This window comes from Grammomys surdaster, unplaced genomic scaffold (genome assembly GCF_004785775.1).
Source record: "Grammomys surdaster isolate TR1022 unplaced genomic scaffold, NIH_TR_1.0 1162, whole genome shotgun sequence".
In the NCBI taxonomy this organism is placed as follows: Eukaryota; Metazoa; Chordata; class Mammalia; order Rodentia; family Muridae; genus Grammomys; species Grammomys surdaster.
Genome location: NW_021605581.1, coordinates 1,776,365 through 1,788,927, shown reverse-complemented (window position 1 = coordinate 1,788,927; position 12,563 = coordinate 1,776,365). Strand labels below are relative to the sequence as shown.

At 38.8% G+C, this 12,563-nt stretch overlaps 1 pseudogene; it reads left to right on the top strand.

The window, feature by feature from the left end:
• The window catches only part of LOC114634991, a 35,593-nt pseudogene that overhangs the window by 1,144 nt on the left and 21,886 nt on the right, over positions 1-12,563 (top strand).

Genomic DNA, 12,563 nt, shown 5'->3' with positions numbered 1-12,563 from the left:
TCTTCCTGTTTTCCGAGCTTTGGAGCTGAGCTTTCCATGTTTGCCCATGGTAGCAACTGTAGGCACCTGACACAGCTTTCATTGCAGTTTGCCTGCATCGTGTGACATTTGCCTGTGATTTTGACTCTTGGCTTAGACTTTAGTAGTTTTTATGAAGAAATAATGAACCTGTTTGTGTGAACATCCATGCAGACATGGTAAATGATTTTTCCATTAAGAAAAAGATAATTTTATACCACAAACATTACATCTAAACCAAAGATAGAGGAGGAAGAGGTTAGGAAGTATTTTGCCTCTAACTCAAGGTGATTTCTCGTTTGAAATGTGTTGCTTTATAGACCAAGGAAAAGACAACACATGATTAGAATTACAAAGAATAATATGTTAGAAATTGCAGAGACAGCCAGCTACCTTGAGGGAATGGAAAAAGAACAAGAAAAAAATAGGAAAAATGGTTGCTTCCAGAAAAAAATTAATCACTGGCTTTATTTAAATCATAACAATAGTTACTGATTAATCATCTCACTATTTATTCTACAAAATATAATGATTACTGAGGATATAGAGATGAGGAGGATACTCATATCTCACAGCCTCTTTGGGGGAAACAGAAACATGGGGCAAAAAGTGATATGATGTATCTTGTCTGCTAAGGTATGTAGATACTGGTATGGGAATACAGATGATAGAAGCTAACTTTGTCTGACCAGGGCCAGATGCAGACAGGAGATGACATTTGAGCTGGTCTTTCAATAATGAATAGGAACTCCCCCAGTAATCAAATAGGAGGACAACACAGGTGAGCAAAGCACACAAACAAGCTTTAAAAAATCATAGCACCTGGCTGAGAAAAAATATCACAAGATGGATTCAGAAAGGAAGAATGGGCCTGGCCTGGAATCTTTAATAAGGAATTACAGTGTAGGTTAGCAAGAGATTTTTGGAGCACATTTTGAAAACACATGGTTTATACATATTCAGGGAGAAATATAATTATGGTTTAGGACTCATGATGTCAGGCAGGAGGTATGTCCAATAAACATTAAATATAAAGAAAAAATTCAGCAAGGGAAATTTCTGTATAAAATAAACATCTAGGTAGCAGAAGTGAACAGCTAGAAACTGTTTTGGAAATGATGCCCTCTTCTCACTGTGATTATGTGCATGGTCACATGAAATGAACTATAACCTACGTGACCAGAACAAGATGATAATAAGTGATATAAAACATGACTTAAATATGTCAAGACATTGGGTGCAAGGAATCAAAATGTAAAGACATCCATTTTTGAGATTGATTTAGAGCTGGTTTGTTGTTTCAGTGAAAATCTCAGTGAATTCAAACATATATAAGAATATTGAGACCACATAGACACAATTTTGAGAAACAAGGACTAATGGGAGAGACTTCTTATTCATGGATATAGGTTAAAATAGCTGAAATAGAATGCTATCGGAACCAGATCCAAAGATCACTAGAACACACTAGAAGCCTTAGAAATTATTTTTAACTGCCAGAGAGAACAAGTTGCAGAAAACTAACAGCAGAAGTAATTTATTCTGTAAGTGACACTGACAGAGTATGTGAGCCATAAAGATCACAATCACACCTCTATGCTGAGCTGCACTTAAGCACTTGACATTATTGTATTAGTCAGGGGTCATGATCATAAGACAGACTGATTCATCGGAAGAAAGTTTTATTATAAAGATATTACATAGAGTCTGTCTGAAGGTCCAGGCTGGAGATACGGTCTTCAGGAGTAATAGCTAACAGCAGAGTGTGGGCTGCTCCAGTGAGCGGTAGAGTGATAATCACAGCTGACACTGTTACTTGGGGATTCAGCTTTGCTGCCACTCAGCCCTGAAATGCTATGTTTCTCCATCAGCCTTAAGATGATTGTCACCAGAGACTTTCCCCGAGCTGGTTCTTCAAGATTGAAATCTCTGGAGGGTGAGTAAATGTGGTTGGTCCACATGCCTATGCTAAAGCAAGTGGACAGTTCTTGCTTTCTCCTTTGAATAGAAAGGACCAGAGACTGGGCTCAGTCTGGGTGTTTGAGATATTCTGGATCATTCCCATAACTTGAGGATGGCCAGGAGAGTTAGAAGACACAGTGTTAGAAGCTCTCCTTTGTTCAGAGTAGAAAACCAAAGATTAAAAAAACAGTCTAAAACAAAAATTCTCCTAGTTGCTGAAACCGGAAAGTGATCGAGCCAGGACATGAAGTCTTTCTAACTCTGAAACCCGTGTGCCATTGGCCAAGGGCACACCATATGATGTCGCACAAAGAAAATCTTGGGAAACATCTTAAAAACACAGTTTTCACGTTCAGTGCAGCTGGAACAGAGCTCCTTGAGAAGGAGCAATGGACAGGCTGAAAGTGTCAAGGTTTGTTGTATCCACTCCAAACACAGATTACATACACAGTTGCTAGTGTGATGGTATGTGGAAATGAAACCTTTGAGAGAGAAATAGTTTATAATGTTGGAGTCCCTTGATTGCATTAATGCACTCATAAAGAGAGACACAAGAGAAGAGGGAGAATGTTCCCTCTGTTCATCTTACGATTCAACCAGAATATGGCCATCAGTAAACCTGAAAGACACTGAACCCAATAACCCTTTGATCTTGGACTTTCCAGCCTCTCAAAGCCACCCAGTTAAAGGTACTTTGTTACAGCAGCTTGAGCTGATTAACACATGGGGTGTGGTTTGGAATCCAGAGCAGAAGATAAAAAATGAGTGGTGAAGACCACTCATTTATGGTGTTTCATGTCAGGAAGAACCCAGACACCATCAGTGTCTTTTCTGAAAACCTGATCTTCTCTCCTTTCCTCTGCCTTGCTCACCTATCCCCTTTCCCCTCCTCATGCATGTAAACACATCTACTATAACTAAATGTCCATTTAGGGGAGGGGCAATAGGAACATAAAATGGTGAGGAATTGGTTTATATATGAGGGGAGGGATCAGAATATATGGCTGCTTGGTTAGCATAATGGAAAGCAGAAAAACTGTTTGCAAGAATCTAGAAAGCCAGTGCATGAGACAGAAGTTAAAGTTTCCCTATATCTCTCCCATCCTCCAGAAGTGAGAAAGAAGGCTGCTATAATGGAATGATGTTTGCACTCAGCTTTTAAAAGATAACTGCCATAGTTTGAGAACCACAAATAAAGGCAATGGCCAAAGCAGAGGGACATTGACACAGGCCCCTCTGAGTTCCATAGGAGGGAATTCTCCGTGGAATCCAGAGGAAGTATGACTGAGAGCAAACTAGTTATGGACAAGGGAGAGTGAAGGAAAAAAATGAGTCTTTTGATCTTTAAATTATCTTAAATTAGAGGGCACAAAGCTGGACATAGCTTCAGTCTTGATTATTATTTAAATAAGTAGTATATAATTATTGAAAATTACTCAACAATTTTTGAGGCCATAACACCTTCTAATAGGTGGGAAGGGCAGGATAAGAGGTGACCTCGTTCAGAGTGATGCTCTGTGACATTGGCATCAGTTTTCTCCTTTGGGCTAAAAATCAACAATACATCCCATGGAGAGCAATGACATTTTACTAAATGAAAAAAAAAAAAGGAGCAACAAGGAGCACAGAATTGATGACACCAGGAAGACAAAAAGGGAAAGAAGAAAGCAGAATTTCTTTCCCAGGAAAAGCAAGGAGCTATAAGGCAATGATCCCAGTAAGACTATTAAGTCTATTTTTATAATTATTAGAAATCTGTGGTGTGGCAGAAATTATATACCAAGTTTTATAAACACTGTTTTAGTTCATTTAAAAAAACTCAGGATGTTGCTTGCATATAATTGCCCATTCCATAGATAGATGTGAAATAGTTGTTAGAAAGTCATGCTAGAGTTTTTAAGTAGGCCATTTATATATATAAAGATCTTCAGCATCTGAAGTTCACATGTAAGAGTTCATAATCTGAGGTTCACATGACAATGAGCCACTTTTCTCATGCTATAGTAATTAGACCTACAGATCTATCTGCCATCACTCTTGGACAGAGCTGGGCTGAGCCAGATGGATCCAGTTTGGATTGATGGGAGTTCTCAATGTTTATAAAGAACAACTTTGAGCTCATGTACCCATCTGCTTGGTAGTCATGCAGCCATGGAATAAAACAGTTTCTGCATCTTTATTTCCACTTCTCCCTGCCACGTAGGGATGGGGATTTCGTGGTCACTCAGAAGTCTGTCCATTTAGGAGTACATAACACTCAATAGAGGGCAAATATAGACTAAGCTTTTTTTCCCTCCTCCTTCTTGCCACCGAGAGACAGGATTGTGGTGTAGTTAACCATGTGGGTACCATTTGGATCTACTAAGTCCTTCTCAGAGATGTTTACCTCAGTCTGCAGGTCAGTTCTCCAAAAGAGGTATACAGGGTCCCACTTTGCTGGCCAGACCTTTCCTTTGTCTTTTGGTCTATGAGTATGTGTTCATTCATGTGGGTGTGTATTCCTGTATGTGTATACATGTGTGGAGACCAGAGGTCAATGTCATGTCAGATGTCTTCTACAATAGCTTCACCACCTTTGTAGTTTCTCTCTCTCTCTCTCTCTCTCTCTCCCTCTCTCTCTCTCTCTCTCTCTCTCTCTCCCTCCCTCCCTCCTTCCTTCCCTCCCTCCCTCCCTCTCTCCCTCTTTCTCTCCTCTCTCTTTGTGTATGTGTGCATGTGTATGCCATAGCAAATATATGGAAGTTACAAAAAAAAAGTGTGGAGTCGGTTTTCTTTTCTCTACCGTGTGGATTGTAGGAATTGGGCTCAGATCAGCAGGCTTGGTGGCAAGTACCTTTACACACTGAGCCATCTCACTAACACCAACTTTATTTTATTTTTGAGACAGTGTATACTCCTGAACCTGGAGCTCACCAATTGGCTGACCAGTAATCTCTAGGGATCTACCTGTCTCTACCTCCCCACATTGGGATTACAGTGTATATTGCCAAACTCAGCTTTTACAAAAATGCTGGGGTTTGAACTTGGGTTCTCAAGCTTGCATGGTAAACACTTTACCGACTAAGACACTCCTCTGGCTCCCTATTTTGTCTTTCTTAATAACTGTGTTGCCTTTTGCTCAGGCTTATATTGGCAAACTATGGGAAGAAGAAAGGGTAAAAATCAGTTTGATAACAAATGCTCCTGAAGTTTCAATAGACAGCTTCTAAAGATGGAGATCATAATAGACATTTATGCTCTGCCACAGGACTATAAAATATGCTTCTCTGGAATGGCTAATAGGTTATAACCTTTTTCTTAGAATGTTGTTTCTATAGGCACCAATGACTGGGAACAACATTAATGAGTGTGCATAATCCTTAATGGATTTTTTCAATCTCAGCTGTTTGAAGATTTATAACACTCTCTGTGTTCCACAAGGAGCACTGGCCAATATTGGACTCTGCTGACTTTCCCATGTGTTCTATCATACACTGCATGGTCCTTTAGTAAATCATTTACTTTAAGGTTACCTAGATTCAACTGAAGCAGCAGAAGCTGTGCATAGAAACTGTGATGTCCTTCTAGGCAAGAACCTGATCATGGACATCAGACATCAAACACACCACATTTCTTGCTTTGTATCTTGCCTTTCCCTATGCTTCTTTCCAAGTAGAAACAAAGAAGTATCTTTTACTGTCTGGCATGAGATCAATGCTAAGTCGCAGATCTAAGAAATGATAGAACTGAGAGAGAAACATTACCTTATTGGATCCTACTTTTTTTTTTCATATGCATAGTATGTTTATTTTAAATAATATAAAAAGTTGAGATAAACTTCCCTTTCTTTTTTTTTTTTATTGGATGATTTATTTACATTTCCTATGTTGTCCCCTTACCCCATCCCCCACCACCCCCTCGGAACCACCAATCCCCTCGCCCCTCCTCCTTCTTCTCTGTGGATGTAACCTCTATCTACACCCCCCCACTCCCACCTCCCCACCCTCAAAATTCCCACCCCCTGGGGCATCCAGCCTTCATGAGGTCAAGGTTCTCTTCTTCCACCTATGCCCAGCAGGGCCCTCCACTTTTACATATTCAGCTGAAGCCCTGGATCCCCCCCTAAGTGCTCCCAGGCTGGTGGTTTAGACCCTGGGAGCTGTGGTTGGTTGGTATTGTTGCTCTCCTCATGGTGCCACAAACCCTTTCAGCTCCTTCAGTCTTCACTCTAACTCCTCTATTGAGAACCCCATGATCAGTTCAATGGCTAGTTGTGAGCATCTGCCTCTGAATATGTCTGACTCTTGAAGGCCTCTGAGGAGATATCCATATCAGGCTCTTATCAGCATGCACTTCCTGTCTTCCACATCAGCATCTACCTTTGGTGATTGCACATGGGATAGATACTCAGGTGGGGTGGTCTTGAGACGGCCCCTCCTTCAGTTTCTGTCCCTCACTTTGTCTCCATATTTGCTCCCTTGAGTATTTTGTTGCTCCTTCTAAGAAGGACCGAATCACCCTCACTTGGTCTTCCTTCTTTATGGACTTCATGTGGCCTGTGAGTTGCATCTTGGGCATTTCAAGGTTCTAGGCTAATATCCAATAATCAGTGAGTGAATACCATGTGTCTTCTTTTGTGATTGGCTTACCTCACTCAGGATGATAATTTCTAGTTCCATCCATTTGTCCTATTGACAGTGTCCTTTGCCTTACAGAAACTTTGCAATTTTATGAAGTCCCATTTGTCAATTCTCGATCTTAGAGCATATGCCATTGGAGTTCTGTTCAGGAACTTTTCCCCTGTGCCCAAGTATTCGAGGCTTTTCCCCACCTTCTCTTCTATTAGTTTCAGTGTATCTGGTTTTATGTGGAGGTCCTTTATCCACATAGACTTGAGCTTTGTACAAGGGGATAAGAATGGATCAATTTTCATTCTTCTACATGTTGTCTTCCAGTTGAACCAGCACCATTTGTTGAAAATGCTGTCTTTTTTCCACTGGACAGTTTTAGCTCCTTTGTCAAAGATCAAGTGACCATAGGAGTGTGGGTTCATTTCTGGGTCTTCAATTCTATTCCATTGATCTTCCTGCCTGTCTCTGTACCAATACCAGGTAGTTTTTATCACTATTGCTCTGTAGTACAGCTTGAGGTCAGGGATGGTAATTCCTCCAGAAGTTCTTTTATTGTTGAGAATAGTTTTTGCTATCCTGGGTTTTTTGTTATTCCATATGAATTTGAGAATGTCCTTTTCTAACTCTGTGAAGAATTGAGTTGGGATTTTAATGGGGATTGCATTGAATCTGTAGATTGCTTTTGGCAAGATGGCCATTTTTATTATATTAATCCTGCCAATCCATGAGCATGGGAGATCTTTCCATCTTCTGAGATCTTCTTCAATTTCTTTCTTCAGAGACTTGAAGTTCTTGTCATACAGGTCTTTCACTTGCTTGGTTAGATTCACACCAAGGTATTTTATATTATTTGCAACTATTGTGAAGGGTGTCATTTCCCTAATTTCTTTTTCAGTCTGTTTATCTTTCATGTAGAGGAAGGCTACTGATTTGTTTGAGTTGATTTTATAACCAGCCACTTTGCTGAAGTTGTTTATCAGGTTTAGGAGTTCTCTGGTGGAAGTTTGGGGGTCACTTAAGTATACTATCATATCATCTGCAAATAGCGATATTTTGACTTCTTCCTTTCCTATTTGTATCCCTTTGACTTCTTTTTGCTGTCTAATTGCTCTGGCTAAGACTTCCAGTACTATATTGAATAGGTAGGGGGAGATTGGCAACCTTGTCTAGTCCCTGATCTTAGTGGGATTGCTTCAAGTTTCTCTCCATTTAGCTTGATGTTGGCTACTGGTTTGCTGTAAATTGCTTTTACTATGTTTAGGTAGGGGCCTTGAATTCCTGATCTTTCCAAGACTTTTATCATGAAGGGATGTTGAATTTTGTCAAATGCTTTCTCAGCATCTAGTGAGATGATCATGTGGTTTTTTTCTTTAAGTTTGTTTATATAGTGGATTACATTGATGGATTTCCGAATATTGAACCATCCCTGCATTCCTGGGATAAAACCTACTTGATCATGATGGATGATTGTTTTGATGTGTTCTTGGATTCGGTTTGCTAGAATTTTATTGAGTATTTTTGCATCGATGTTCATAAGGGAAATTGGTCTGAAGTTCTCTTTCTTTGTTATTGGACCCTACTAACTACAGACTAGCAAAATGAACAGAATGAAATGTTTATTAAATACAATCACCAATGTCCTGCTTTATTCTCACCAAGAATGGAAGCTATGTCTGAGTTTGAATCTGAGTTGACCTTAGTAATTTGTCAACTGGGAGGTGGCAGCAGGAGAGTCATACTGGTGCTTCTAATGTCAGATCATAAGAACTTCATTACTACTTCCATTTAGGTTTCTTGGAGAGTTCATTGAGGGGACACTTTCTGGGGACACAGATACAAAGTCCAGGCCATATGGAGAAGCCTGGTTGCTGCACAGTTGACACCATGGCTGAGCTTCTGGCTGATAGCCACATGACAGAGCCCTCTTGAATCTCTAGCACAAGTGGAGATCCTCAATTCTGCAGCCCCAGCCCACCTCTGACTACATCTTCATGAAACCTACCAGGCAAAATTACCTCTTGGAGCCAAAAGAATCTTGAAATAACACTAACTTGATTTTAAGTCCTCAGTTGCTTTTTATGCAGTAGCATATATAAACTTAGGATTTTAATGTAATATAATATAAAAACAACAAGCATGGAGAGATGGCTTGTGTGAGACCTGAACTTGAATCTTTAGCACCCACTTAAAAACCAGACATATTCATGCATGCCTGTAACCCCACCATTGGTGGTGGGGACAGGTGAATTCTGGGAGCTTGCTGGCTAGCCAACCTAGCTGACATGGAAATGGTAAACTTCAGGTTCAGTGAGAACTTGGTCTTAAAAAATAAGATAGAAAACCACAGACATTCAACATCCTCACACACAACTTGTAGATATATGTGTATATAACACACACACACACACACACACATACACACACACACACACACATGCTAGAAGGATAAGGCTGAGTGCATTTTGCCAAACTTTGCCTACTTTATAAGTATGTCTTAAGGATTTTAGTTTTAAGTGTGTGCGTGTGTGTGTGTCTGTGTGTGTGTGTACTACATGTTTGTGGATGCTACATGTGAGTTTGTGTGTGTGTGTCCATGGAGGGCAGAAGTGGGCATTGGCATTGGATTTCTAGGAGCATCTCAGTAAGAATTAACAAAAATAACAAACAAAATGCAAAATCAGTGGAAGTAAAGAAATAGTAAGGCTCAAAACAGAAATGAGTGAACTATATATAGACTGAATGAAAGATATGCAAAATGAAGAAGGATAAAATTTGGTTCTTAAAAAAGTCATCAAAAGAAAACTCTACAATAGATATATAACTAAGACCCAAAGGATCATTAGTGAACATTCTAAAAATCCTTATGCTAATAAGCTGAAGAAGCTACTTGAAGAAATGGAAGGTTTCTGAACACATGTAACCCATCAACATCAAACCAAAAATTAAACCCTAAAATAGAGCAAGAACAGAGAGTTTCCTAAGATAATCTAATGAAGACGGAATCACCTTGATACCAAAACCTGATAAGGACCCTAAGAGAGCTACAGGCTCACTTAGGCACATAGATGCAAAAATCTTCAAGTAATTTCCTATCAAATTTAACAATACATGAAAAACTCACATGAAATCTTCATGTTGGTTTCATTCTGGAGGTGTAAATACTCTTCAACAGACACAAATCAACAAATACAACACAGCATTTAAGTCAATCAAGTATAAAATCACCCATCTTCTTAAGAGATAAGGAAAAAGGCTTGGATAAAATTAGGAATCTCCTCTTGATTGAAGTCCTGAAGAAATAAGGTATAGAGGAGCTGGAGTGATGGCTCAGTGGTTAAAAGCACTGACTGCTCTTCCAAAGGTCCTGAGTTCAATTCCTAGCACCCATATGGTGTCTCACAACCATCTGTAATGGGATTTGATGCCGTCTTTGTGTCTGAAGACAGCTATAGTGTACTCACATACGTGAAATAAACAAATACATTTTAAAAAAAGAAATGAGGTATAGAAGGGTCACACCTGAACATAATAACATAGTAAAGATCATGTGTGACAAACCTACAGCCAACATCAAATCGAATGGGGTCAAAACATTTTCCCCAAGATCAGGAGCCGTCTAAGGTCTCCATTTCTGCTGTCCACAAAGGTCTCCATTTCTGCTGTCCACCTCAATGCACTACTAGAACTTTAGGCATTGCAGTCAGGTACGGGATAGGAAGAGTGATGCAGATTGGAAAGGAAGAGATTAAATTATTCCTATTTGCCAAGAATAGGAATAAAAAAAAAAAACGTCCTAAACACCACTGAAGACTTTTAGAACAAATAAACAAATAAAAAAATTCAAAAAAATCAATAGATTTACTGGACACAAAAATGAACTTACTGACAAAAAAGAAAGAGAGAGAGAAAGAGAGAGAGAGAGAGAGAGAGAGAGAGAGAGAGAGACAGAGAGACAGAGAGACAGAGAGATACAGAGTGACAGAGAGATACAGAGAGACGGAGAGAGCAGGAGAGTAATCCACTCATAATAGCTAAGAAAGAAAAACTCAAGAAAAAAAATCTACCTATTACTATTAGAAAACAATGAAGAAAGAAGCAGAAAGATACTGAAAAGTGCAAAGACCTTCCATGGTCATGGGTCAGCAGAGCTGATGTTGCTAAAATGCATATAGTATTAAATAGATGTACAAATTTAACGCAGTACCCATAAAATATCAATGAAATTCTTTACAGAAATAGAAAGACTCCTAGAATTCAAATAGAACCACCAAGAACCCCTAATAACAAATACAACCTTCAGCAAAACCAAAACAAAATAGGAGCCAATACTAGAGGCACCGTGATATCTGATGTAAAAATAAATGATAGTGCCATAGTAATAAAATCTCCATGGTATTAGCATAAAAAATCCACTTGTGGAGCAAACACAATAGAGGATCCAGAAAAAAGACAACTTATAGTCTGCCAATTGTTAACAAAAATGTCCCAAGTGGGAAAACTTAACTGTTGTTTCTCACATTAAAAACACAACAAACAAAACAGCCAAAATAATTCCAAGTTGTGCAAAGACCCAAGATTTTGAAGCTATCTGCTACAATGGAGTTTCATTCCACCATAAAGAATAAGACTATGCCATTCCTTTGGGAAAATATATAGAATGAAATTACATCATGTAAAGTGAAATAAGCCAAACAGAAGCATTTTTCTCTTCTACTTGGTAACTTCAAAGAAATGAAGTAAAAATGTAAGGACTGTTGAAGGCTGGAAAGGGGTTTGAGGAAGCAGGAGGAGACTTAAAAATGGTAGATTTGATCAGTGCATAACATATAACACAGTACAGAGATGTAACAAAACCACACCAGCGCGTGATAGTCATTCTACTGATGAAAGAAAAATAAGTTGACTTATTTTTGAATATATAAATGAAATTCTATGAATTTACTATGTATAGTGTTCTTTGAAGTTCATGTGTATTGTGGAATCAGTAAGTCTAGTAAATTAACATACATGGAACAACAGTCTTCAGTTTTGTGCTGTGAACACCTCACTTGCACAGTTGATATCTTCCACGGCTACAGTGTTTCAGCAACTATAGTCACTGTGCTGTACAATAGGCCCCTTGAACATAGTTCTCTTACATAGGTATTTTGCTTATTGACTAAGATCTTCCTCTACAGACAGACACTTCTAAGCTGCTGCTCTATTCTCAACTGCTAGAAGATCAATAATTTAGATTTCATTTATGGGTAGGGTCATGCTATATTTGTCTTTCTGCACCTGGATTATTTTGCCTGGGACCGTATCCTCCAGGCATATTATTACAAATGGGAGAATTTTAATCTTCTATTTTGAAATATGGACACACACAAATGTGTTTATGGGATTTTCTTTTTGCATTGATACTTAAAGTTTTTTCATATGTTGGCTGGTTTAATTGTGCTACAATAGGTATGTATGTGTATGTGCAACATCCGTGCAACATATTTAAAACATGTTAAGAACTCCTAAAAGACACAAGCAAGAAGCAAGTCTAATTATTGCATTGGCCCAATGATATAGATACCTCTTTAAAGAAGATACAAGGATGGCAAGGACATAGAAAAAGAACCTCAACCTTGTGTCAGGAAAACAAGATAAAACAGTGAAATACCATTACACATTAGAATGTACTATGTTGGGTGACCTTCTAAGATGAAATTCAGAATGGCACAGCTATTCAAGAGGACAGCTGGGCAGTACCTACTTAACATGTTCATGTCATACAACCCAGCACTCACTCTCGAAATAAGCTCAAGAATTACGTATACATTCCTTATTCTTGTGGTCTGAATATATCACATGCACTGCTAGCACATTCCATAAATACAGTGTTTTATTAACTGTAGTCATGATGTATAGATGCCAGAAGTACTAGTGTTATCATGGTTCAATTTGCTTAAGTCTATAGTAATCCTAAGACCCTTCCAAAACATG